This window comes from Mercurialis annua, linkage group LG1-X (genome assembly GCF_937616625.2).
Source record: "Mercurialis annua linkage group LG1-X, ddMerAnnu1.2, whole genome shotgun sequence".
NCBI lineage: Eukaryota > Viridiplantae > Streptophyta > Magnoliopsida > Malpighiales > Euphorbiaceae > Mercurialis > Mercurialis annua.
Window position 1 is genome coordinate 23704095 of NC_065570.1, and position 12556 is coordinate 23716650.

A 12556-nucleotide genomic window follows, 5' to 3' on the forward strand; every position below is an offset into this window, starting at 1 on the left:
CTAAACCCACAAGAGGCTCAAGCCTCTAATGCAGTTGTGCAAGGTATTTTTACTATAGCCTCTATAGATGCTTTAGTATTATTTGATCCGGGTGCGACACATTCGTTTGTTTCACCAAGTTTTGCGATCAAGATGGGAAAGCAACCCGCTTACTTGAAGAGTCCATTATCAGTAGGCACGCCAATGGGTGAAAGTATGGATGCAGACATAGTTTATTTGTCTTGTCCTGTGAATGTTCAAGGACGAGAGTTGCTTGCCGATCTAATTTGCTAGAAGTACTAGCATTTGATGTTATATTAGGCATGGATTGGTTAGCTCGACATTATGCGAGTGTGGATTGTCGCGAGAAGTTAGTGACATTCAATACCCCTGGAATTGAGATGGTTTCAATTCAAAGTGAAAAATTGAAATTCACTACTAGCATAATCTCAGCTATGAAAGCTCAACGAATGATGAGAAAAGGATGTCAAGCATTCTTAGCTATTGTGTTGGATGCAGAGAAAGCTCAAGGAACTTTACAGAATGTACCGGTGGTAATGGAGTATCCAGATGTTTTTCCAGACGAATTACCAGGATTACCACCAGATAGGGAGATAGAGTTCTGTATTGAGTTAGCTCCTGGTACCAAACCGATATCAATACCTCCTTATCGGATGGCGCCAGCAGAGTTAAAGGAATTGAAAAATCAACTAGAGGAACTACTTAATTATGGTTTTATCAGACCGAGTATTTCACCATGGGGAGCACCTGTTTTATTTGTTAAAAAGAAGGACGGATCGTTTCGGCTCTGTATAGACTACAGACAGCTGAACAAAGTTACAATCAAGAACAAGTACCCATTGCCAAGAATCGATGATTTGTTCGATCAACTACAAGGAGCAAGGTACTTTTCTAAGATTGACTTGCGATCAGGATATCATCAGTTAAAGATCCGAGAGGATGATGTTTCGAAAACTGCTTTTAGGACTCGGTATGGTCACTACGAGTTCCTAGTTATGTCATTTGGATTGACGAACGCACCGGCGACTTTCATGGATTTGATGAATATGATATTCAAACCATTCTTGGATCAGTTTGTAATTTTTTTTATTGATGATATTTTGATTTACTCGCGTATGGAGGAGGAGCATGCACATCATTTGCGCCTAGTTCTTCAGAAATTGAGGGAGCATCAATTGTACGCCAAGTTCTCAAAGTGTGAATTTTGGTTAGAATAAGTGGAATTTTTGGGACATGTTGTGTCTCAAAGTGGAATTAAAGTAGATCCAAAGAAGATTGAAGCGGTTGTGGAATGGAAACGACCAACTTCGGTGACTGAAATTCGTAGTTTCCTTGGTTTAGCAGGATACTACAGAAGATTTGAGCAAGATTTCTCAAAAATCTCTGCACCATTGACGAAGTTAACTCAAAAAAATGCAAAGTACGAATGGACAGAGAAATGCGATAACAGTTTTCAGAAACTGAAGGAGTGTCTAACGACAGCTCCAGTGCTAGCATTACCGGAAGGTATTGAATGATTCACTGTTTAATGTGATGTTTCAAGGGTTGGTTTAGGATGTGTTTTAATGCAACATGGACGAGTAATAGCTTATGCTTCTCGCCAACTGAAAAAGCATGAATTGAACTATCCTACTCATGACTTGGAATTAGCAGCAGTAATCTTTGCATTAAAAATCTGGAGACATTACTTGTACGGTGCAACGTGCGAGATATTCACGGATCATAAAAGTTTGAGGTATATCTTTGACCAACGTGAATTGAATCTCAGACAAAGGAGATGGCTAGAGTTGCTTAAGGATTACGATTCCACTATACAGTATCATCCGGGTAAAGCCAATATGGTGGCTGATGCATTAAGTAGGAAATCTGCAGGAAGTTTAGCACACGTTACAACAGAGTGGCGAAGGCCATTGTAATACCCTGTAAAAATTTTAATTTTTATTGTTAAGAGTTTCCGGTATTTAATTCGGGTCATTTGTGGTTTCGTGAGAGGATTCTTGATTTGAGTAATTTTTGGTTTGGTTTTGGGTTGTTTCGTGGTTCGATTTAAGTTTGGTCTGGTTCAAGTCGCGGTTGAATCAGGTTAGGGTTGAACCAAACTCGGTTCAACCCATTTTTTTGGGTCAGGTCTCGTTTGAAACGAGACCAGTTAATTTGCTCGTTGTGTCTCGTTCGAGACCATGAGGTCTCGAACGAGACCTTGCTCCTTGTGGGCTGTCTCGTTTGAGACTTCATGTTCTCAAACGGGACATACTCTAGTGCCATATTTGGCATCAATGTAACCTAATTGTCTTACCTTATATATTTGCGTTTCTTACCCAAATTCTCCCCCTCATTCACATCAACCCTAGACGTCATTTTATTCTTCAAAACTCACTGAAATTCATCTCATAATTCATCTCCTAATTCATCTCAAACTTCTGCAGAAATCGGTAAGTCTTGATCTTAGTTTTCTATTTTCAAGCTTTAATCGACACCTCCGTATTGTGATTCGTTCTCTCTCGTTTTAGCGTGTATTTCAGAACCGTTTCGTCTCAGTCTTTATAGACTCGATTATCTATGATTCTCAACTTTAGTTTTGCAAAACGGTACATTTTCCTTTCTGTTATAGCCGCCGTCGTTTTACCGTTTTCAAGTTATTCGTTGTTTTAATTTCTAAAACGACTGTCACGACCCAAATTATTAAGCCGCGACCGGCGCTACGGAACGGGAGTGGTAGTTCCGGAACCCAAAGCAAGCCTAAAATCAATATAAATTTTTCGCGATTAAAACGTTTTATTATATATAATACATTATCAGAAATCTTTTTTAAATAATATAATTCAATTATAAAAATATCGTATTCCTTTTCTGAAAACATTCGCGAAACAATTCCTAGAAACCAGGGTCTTACCGAGCGATATCTCATATCCAGCACCGCCCTGTTTCTGATCACAAACATCACCAATTCCATTCACAGTAATTGGTATCAAATTCAAACGGCTAAACGCCATCTTTCTAAACAATTCATTTATAAAATTATATCAGAATTTACTTTTCAAATACCGTTTGAAATTGATTCATAAACCTTGTACTGACACCTACTGACTACTGCAACTCTATAAAAACTCGTACTTTGTGTAAGCCAAAAGGCTGCCGACACAAAGGAGATGGTCTGTCTGGTCCGACTCCGATCACCTGAAATAAAACACTGTGAGGGAGTCAGTATTTTGGGAAATATTGAGTGAGCTTGCAAGTTACTAACGGTATTAATATAAAATATAACATCGCATCTCAAGAAAACAATAATATAAAACATATAAACAGGTATTTGATCCGTACGAAACTAATATCCTAGCATGCGACACATCTCTCGAATAATCATATATCATTCAACCCAATCGTAATTTCAAGTTGTGAGTCCAACTCACTGGTGGCCTAGCCACTAGATACGGGGACTCCAGACTACACCGTAGCCGAGTGCTCACTCGTATCAAAATCATATACCCAATCTTGAATTTCATATTCATATCATGCCATACATATCACATCATTTCTCAAATGTAAACATACTAGACTGACTCAATACTGGTGATCACACAGCCTATTGACACCCAATAGGTAGCTAGTTTCTTAGGATCGCATACTAGTCCTCGTATATAGAAATTAAATAACCATATAACATTTCAATCAATTATATATAATGCGATGCGTGTAAACAGTATATATATATCTATATAAAATAACTTTAATATATAATACGCGAAAGTAAAATGCAACTCACCTGGATCGCTAATAATCCAAAATAATAAAATATATCATCGATCCCCGTCAAGATATCTTGGTTCGTCAAGTCCGTAGCTTGATAATTCGTCGTATCTAACGTAGAATTCTATCGTTAGAAAATATAATAAAAATCCTTATTTTATAACGACCAAAATATTACGTTTAATAACTAAACGTAACCCAGCGTACTCGTATCAAATTATTTTCGATAGAACTTCAAAACGCCTTTTTCACTATCTTTGGTATTAATCAAAAATCATATTTGATTAATCAAAGCAATACTATTTAAATAACTTTAACTTATTCAAAATTGCTTTTATAGCCCACTTCGACTATCAAAAACGCTCATCTAAAATCACCCGTTTACCAAATACATTTTACATTTCTATAGTCCATAAAATCATCTACGACTTTCCTTCAGACTCGAACTTCATTCGAAATCTCTAAGGTCTCCAAAATATTGCTCAAAGTTAGCTTCTTAAAACGTCTTATTTATTTCATGTTTTTCGACCAATTTTGAGCTATTAAAATTATTACTTAGAGTCATCCAAATTTTAAATAAAAATGACATTTTTACAGTTTGGAACGTTGCCTACAATATTCGTTTAGACCTTAGTTTGAAAATAGATCTCGAAAGTGTCGGAAACTAATTCGGAAGTTGGTTTCCTAAAGCTGATTTTCAAAACAGCTAAAACAGTCCTCTAAGGGCTGCTGTTTGGGCCTCGAAACATCACCCGGAAAACAGTTCCGCTCCAAAACAAATTTGACATTCTTATACTTCACAATCATATCTACAACTTCCATGAAGACTTCGACTAGTTTCGACTTACGGTTTGTTCAGAATAATTTTCTAAAGTAGGGTCTTTAATTATTATTTTTGGCTTCATAACAGCCTCACTTTTGCTGCTGTTTCAGGGTCAGAAATAGAGCACGTATCGTCGTGGAAACCCAAAACAAAATTGACATTCATATTCTCTGTAATATCACCTACGTTTTTCATTAAGACACAAACTTAATCCGACATGTTTATCATCCTGAAATCTTGCCTCAAAGGCAGCCTCTCATTAGGCATAAATCTGAAAATCATTTTCAGATTTTTCACTCAACTTCAAACCTCGATAACTTTTAATTTATCTTAACAACTGTACTATTATTTTTCATAAAACTCATCTATGTAATGTCAATTATATATCTCATTCACTTTCGGGTTAAGATTACTAAGGTTCGAGGTCCGTTTTTATAGGCGAAGTAGCCTTCGTGGCTTGATTCACTAATTTCCAGATTTCATAATTTTGAACACCCCATCTATTTCAATCATCACAGACCTATTCAATCATTCAAATTCTAATCCGACTATCACGTTTCACTCTCCGTATATCCCTTACAATATACTACTCAAGCCTTCTCAAAAATCATCGCTCAACGACCTTCTTATCGTGGCCTAAACTTGGTGTCACAAACTGTTTTTAACTTTAATTTTCTGCATTTTATAAACTTAGTTTTAAACCACTTTAAACCATGATTTTAACTCCAAATCAACACGTCATGCTTTAGACTCGATGTATACTCAAAAGTCGACGTCCTAGACATGTCGGGGACTGCCCAAACAGTCCCCATAGGCAGCCAAAACTGCTGCGGGTTGCAGTAGTTTTGCTGCAGTGTTGCTGCAAATTGGCAGCAGCAACATGCTGCTCTTTTAGCAGCCAAACGCTGCTGTTTCAGCCCCTTTAAACCTACCCCGACATGCTAGCTCACTCCCCTTCCATAACCAAAGCTTATGCTCAAAGAATCAATCAAAAACAACTCAAAATCATAGGTTAAAACTCATCCTAGAGTTAAACAAAAACAGGGCAGCAAGTATTCTGATTTTTAACTCAATAAAACACCATCAAAACCTTAATAAAAGACATAAATTCTGAGGTTACCTTATTCCTTATTGAGTTAGCTATCCATAGCAATTTGAATCATCGAAAACGGTGGTCGGATCGCGGAGTTATCGATGTCGTCGTCCATCGCGCGCACAAGAGAAGAAAGAAGATGGCGTGATGATCTTTTTTGTTCTGTAACCTTATATTCTTCTCTTCTATTCTTATTCTTTTCTTATCTATTCATTACTCTTATAACATGACTCATACAATACTTTTTTTCTAAGTTTGGTTAAAGTTCAACTTAAGTTCAATTTGGTTAAATTACACTTTAACTCAAATCTTTAATTAATTGTCGCGTCTAATTTATAAAACGGTTTCCTAAATTTATGAAAGCATGACGATAATTTATTTATTGATAAATAATGGACTCCGCATTATTTATTTACTCGAATCCAATGAATTATATATTTTTCTTATTTCGATACTTAAGTTCCGCTAAATTCCAATTTATCGCATAATAATTAAATTATTATATTGCGATAAATTTTATTAGACCACTTTGGTCTAATTCTTATTTCTTGAACTTAATTCTGACGTTCTTAATACTAAATCATTATATTTATGCCTCGTGACACTGCTATTAATATTTCCAAAAGTACGGGGCATTACATTCTTCCCCCCTTATAAGAATTCGTCCTCGAATTCTAAATAAACTTTCTTACTTATTTAAACTAATATCTTTACCATTTTCCTTAATGGTTATACCATACTTGTCTTAGGGTACTTGTCGGTATGCGGAATCGTTATTCCAATCCTTGTACCTCCGGTGCAATGACATTAACTATTAATTTCAGACCTTTCTTGATATCGTCTTTTTAATCCATAGTGTCTCTAGAAGTCACTTCTTATCATCATCCCTTGACGGTCTTCTCTGCTTACTTACTGTTAGAAGAGTTTCCTAGATTTACATTACTTGAATTGCTTATCCAAAGTAATTGCCTCACTTATAATTTTGCTGATCGTAATCATACATCAATCATCTTATCGTTACTTTGAATCGTTGGCTTATTGCCTCGTTGACTCGTCAACATCATGATCTTGTATCATGAGTCGAGTCTTTTCTAGACTTATCCTATGTTCGTGTCTATATCCTTATCGAATTGGCATCCGCTTCTCATACTGTTTGTCTTCCCTTATACTTATGATTATACTCCTTACTTTCAAGTTGTATGTCACTTTAGCAGAATATCCTTGTCAATAGCTACAAGTGTTATCTACACTGCTTCGATACGTCTCTTGATATTTTGTTATCCTTTCATATCATTTCGATAGCTCTTTATCTTAATGACCAATAGCTTTCATTAGACATTATTTATCTAATGATACTTTACTGTATCCTGAGCTTATTCTTTGCATTGTTATACTTCTATATTGTTAACCATCTTGTGGTTCTCGAACTCTCTTGATTGGATCCTTCATACAGTTCATCAATCTCGAAGTGTATCAAGTTTAAATAATTAAACTTGATTATCCTCTTAGCTATCATCTTTGATATATAATTTTTTTTTCCGTATACATCCTTAACAACTTGTTCTATGTTGGTCTATAAACCCATAGATAACTTATTCTTGGAGTTATAGAAGTAACATCTTTAGAATTCTATGATAACTCTTCGTTTCTTCCATGTAATTTCCTTATATTCAAACTCCTTATGAGTCCTCTTATTCATGACTTATCCTTGTCGTCGTCTTTCATTTCATTCCTCATCGTTGCATATCCGATTGTCTATGACTATCTTAGACATTGCTTACCTTGAATTACTTCAGTATTAAACATAGTAACATTCACTATACTTATGGAATGCATCTTACACTAACATTTGTTCTGTCAGCACAACTAATATTAAGCCTTATAATCGTACTCCTTTCACACTCCTCATCCCTTATGCGAAATATATGTTGATTCTAACATTCGACCTTTGCAACACCTTTCGAATCTTTCCTCACACTAGTTACTTCCATATAGAATCGCCTCGATCTGTCCAGACGTCTCTTAAGACTTTCTGGATCCTATAGCAAACGTTACTGTCACTAGACAGCTTGACCTTGTTTCGTCAACATCTTAAAGGTTGAGGCACTAATCCTTGACACTCCTCGTGTCTTTCTTCCTATCCGAATCATTTATAGACCTTTCATAAACTTTTGGCATTAATCCAAACATAGTTTATATCATTCCTTGACGTACTTTACTAGGTACAGCTAATGTACCTGTCAACTTTGTGTGTTACCTAAACCCGAACTTATCGGTCCCTCTATTGGTATAATGCCTTCATCTTACTTTCAAATAGATGTACCTTAGACATTGATCAAAGTCTTTAAATTACGACGTCTCTCTCGATATCGTAATCTTAACTATTCATGTTCTTCTTCTTCAACTCATCATTTACATGTCTTTACCATACACTAACTCAATTATATCCAATGAGCGGTTTTCCTATACTCGCATACTTAGTTTAGCGTTGTTTATTTCACACATTATTATTCCTCATATCAAAATTTTAGGATCTTATGTCCTTATTGACTCCTATATCCTTCCTTCTCATTGAATACTATCATAGCTCAACTCTTATTTGTACATTTCATGCCATGCACATCTTATATACTTCTTATGTTCATAATTCATATATACCTTATCAGCCAAACTTGAAATTTGGGATCTTACATTCCACATACATTCATCGCGTTTATATTTTCTGTGGTCTACTAACCCACTTCTATCCATACATGTCCATCATCGATACTCTTAGGAAAACTACTTCTAGTTTTCAGTTTGATGATCATAACGGTTAATACGTTGGTAACCATCTTAGGAATATCATATTCTGATATCAACTTGATCCAACGGCTCAATCAGAAGTTATCACGGTTTTACTAACCTTCACGATTCGTAGATCATATCTATAGCTTATCACGTCAATGCATAGTAAACTATGTATGTTCCTTGCACTATGACATGCACCCGTCAATCTTTCGATTATATCTTCTTATATATTTCTTCTCTTATATTGTAGTTTAACATCTTTGACGTCCTGTCAAAGAGATACTTACTTTCTAGCTTACCACTAATCTGGTACACATAACTTTCCAATACATCTATGATTTTTAGCTATAATCTAGCTCGTTAACTCATGGCTAAGTTCATATCCTAGAAGCATAACTTCTATATTCTCGCAATTATACGTATTCATTCGCCTCATGGCCTTAATCGCAGCTTGCTCGCGAGCATTTCACTTCCGTCACAGAGTTCTGGTCTAGGTATACTTACTTAAAAAAAAATTCCTTGAAAACTTTTTCAAATAAAACATCTTATTTCGAGATTTAAATCCAAACTCCATTTAAATCTTAGCAAAATTGTGCACTAGGGTGATGACGTCTCTCATCCTCAAAGAGTTGCCACATCTCACCTTTTCGTCTAAGCATAATGCATATGATGCATGTACTATTAATGCATGTATTCATTTATTGTTCTTTTCATTAGCAGTATATGTAGTGATGCACTTCTATCAATGTCGTGGCATTTATCAATGACTATCACGAGTCTAGGCACAATTATGCTTTCAAAATTGTTTAAACAAAACAACTTTAGAAAGTTATAAAGTTTGAGTTTTGTAAGCTCTCTAGACCTTTAAACTCTGTATCTGGAAAGTTCTTCAACTTTTGTAACTTTGCATTCCTTCTTCATTCTCTTTTTGACACTTCAATTGATCAAATTCGACAGCATATGGCGTTATTCAATGCCAATCAAGTACGTGTTACTATCAAGTCATAGTAACATCAGTTATATTATAGTCATAGGGGGCATTGCATCTCCTCGAGATTCCATCTGGATATGCATGTCGCATATGCATATCCTATTGAAAATAAAATATGCGTATGCATGTCATATATGCATGTCACAGAAACAAACAAGCATTTCACAAACCAATCAACTACACTTATCACAAGACAACAATGCAAACTACTTGGATCAGACAGAGCTCAACTCTATAGCTGCAGTAGTTCCTAGGTCACTTAACTGACAAAACACATATTAGCAGAGGTAACTGGACCAACTGCTCTGATACCACAATTGTCACGACCCAAATTATTAAGCCGCGACCGGCGCTACGGAACGGGAGTGGTAGTTCCGGAACCCGTAGCAAACCTAAAATCAATATAAATTTTTCGCGATTAAAACGTTTTATTATATATAATACATTATCAGAAATCTTCTTTAAATAATATAATTCAATTATAAAAATATCGTATTCCTTTTCTGAAAACATTCGCGAAACAATTCCTAGAAACCAGGGTCTTACCGAGCGATATCTCATATCCAGCACCGCCCTGTTTCTGATCACAAACATCACCAATTCCATTCACAGTAATTGGTATCAAATTCAAACGGCTAAACGCCATCTTTCTAAACAATTCATTTATAAAATTATATCAGAGTTTACTTTTCAAATACCGTTTGAAATTGATTCATAAACCTTGTACTGACACCTACTGACTACTGCAGCTCTATAAAAACTCGTACTTTGTGTAAGCCAAAAGGCTGCCGACACAAAGGAGATGGTCTGTCTGGTCCGACTTCGATCACCTGAAATAAAACACTGTGAGGGAGTCAGTATTTTGGGAAATATTGAGTGAGCTTGCAAGTTACTAACGGTATTAATATAAAATATAACATCGCATCTCAAGAAAACAATAATATAAAACATATAAACAGGTATTTGATCCGTACGAAACTAATATCCTAGCATGCGACACATCTCTCGAATAATCATATATCATTCAACCCAATCGTAATTTCAAGTTGTGAGTCCAACTCACTGGTGGCCCAGCCACTAGATACGGGGACTCCAGACTACACCGTAGCCGAGTGCTCACTCGTATCAAAATCATATACCCAATCTTGAATTTCATATTCATATCATGCCATACATATCACATCATTTCTCAAATGTAAACATACTAGACTGACTCAATACTGGTGATCACACAGCCTATTGACACCCAATAGGTAGCTAGTTTCTTAGGATCGCATACTAGTCCTCGTATATAGAAATTAAATAACCATATAACATTTCAATCAATTATATATAATGCGATGCGTGTAAACAGTATATATATATCTATATAAAATAACTTTAATATATAATACGCGAAAGTAAAATGCAACTCACCTGGATCGCTAATAATCCAAAATAATAAAATATATCATCGATCCCCGTCAAGATATCTTGGTTCGTCAAGTCCGTAGCTTGATAATTCGTCGTATCTAACGTAGAATTCTATCGTTAGAAAATATAATAAAAATCCTTATTTTATAACGACCAAAATATTACGTTTAATAACTAAACGTAACTCAGCGTACTCGTATCAAATTATTTTCGATAGAACTTCAAAACGCCTTTTTCACTATCTTTGGTATTAATCAAAAATCATATTTGATTAATCAAAGCAATACTATTTAAATAACTTTAACTTATTCAAAATTGCTTTTATAGCCCACTTCGGCTATCAAAAACGCTCATCTAATATCACCCGTTTACCAAATACATTTTACATTTCTATAGTCCATAAAATCATCTACGACTTTCCTTCAGACTCGAACTTCATTCGACATCTCTAAGGTCTCCAAAATATTGCTCAAAGTTAGCTTCTTAAAACGTCTTATTTATTTCATGTTTTTCGACCAATTTTGAGCTATTAAAATTATTACTTAGAGTCATCCAAATTTTAAATAAAAATGACATTCTTACAGTTTGGAACGTTGCCTACAATATTCGTTTAGACCTTAGTTTGAAAATAGATCTCGAAAGTGTCGGAAACTAATTCGGAAGTTGGTTTCCTAAAGCTGATTTTCAAAACAGCTAAAACAGTCCTCTAAGGGCTGCTGTTTGGGCCTCGAAACATCACCCGGAAAACAGTTCCGCTCCAAAACAAATTTGACATTCTTATACTTCACAATCATATCTACAACTTCCGTGAAGACTTCGACTAGTTTCGACTTACGGTTTGTTCAGAATAATTTTCTAAAGTAGGGTCTTTAATTATTATTTTTGGCTTCATAACAGCCTCACTTTTGCTGCTGTTTCAGGGTCAGAAATAGAGCACGTATCGTCGTGGAAACCCAAAACAAAATTGACATTCATATTCTCTGTAATATCACCTACGTTTTTCATTAAGACACAAACTTAATCCGACATGTTTATCATCCTGAAATCTTGCCTCAAAGGCAGCCTCTCATTAGGCATAAATCTGAAAATCATTTTCAGATTTGTTTCGTAGCGTTTGTAAACGTTTGGCTTAAATCGCTAAAAATGTGAAACATTTTGTGTTGTTCCGTAACGTTAGTAAACGTTTTGCTTAAATTGCTAAAAAGGTGAAGCGCTTGGATTTGTTTCTTAATGTTTGTAAACGTTTGGCTTAAATCGCTAAAAAGGGGAAACGTTTGGTTTTGTTTCGTATCATTTGCATTCTTTTTGGCTTAAATTGCTTTAAAGGTGAAACGCTTGGATTTCTTTCGTAGCGTTTGTAAATGTTTGGCTTTGTCTCGTAACGTTTGTAAACGTTTGGCTTAAATCGTTAAAAAGGGGAAACGTTTGGTTTTGTTTCATAACATTTGTAAACATTTGGCTTAAATCGCTAAAAAGGTGAAACGTTTGGATTTGTTTCGTAACGTTTGTAAGCGTTTGGCTTAAATTGCTAAAAATGTGAAACGTTTGGCATTAATCGCTAAAAAGGTGAAACGTTTGGTTTTGTTTCGTAACGTTTGTAAACGTTTCGCTTAAATTTCAATAAAGGTGAAACGCTTGGATTTTTTTTGTAACGTTTGTAAAAGTTTGGATTTGTTTCGTAACATTTGTAAACGTTTGT

The 12556-nt window shown here is 35.3% G+C and overlaps 1 long non-coding RNA gene across 2 annotated transcripts; it reads right to left on the reverse strand.

Annotated features, from left to right (window-relative positions):
• Positions 1–2818: 2818 nt before the first annotated feature.
• Positions 2819–11868, reverse strand: LOC126665296 (uncharacterized). 2 transcript variants are annotated; one of them, XR_008790972.1, is made up of 3 exons: positions 10861–11868; positions 5691–10274; positions 2819–3190 (listed from the first exon to the last, which is right to left on the reverse strand). It is a non-coding gene; the product is annotated as an uncharacterized LOC126665296 (long non-coding RNA). The 2 variants fall into 2 exon arrangements; XR_008790971.1 differs by having other exon boundaries at positions 5691–10287.
• Positions 11869–12556: the final 688 nt, after the last annotated feature.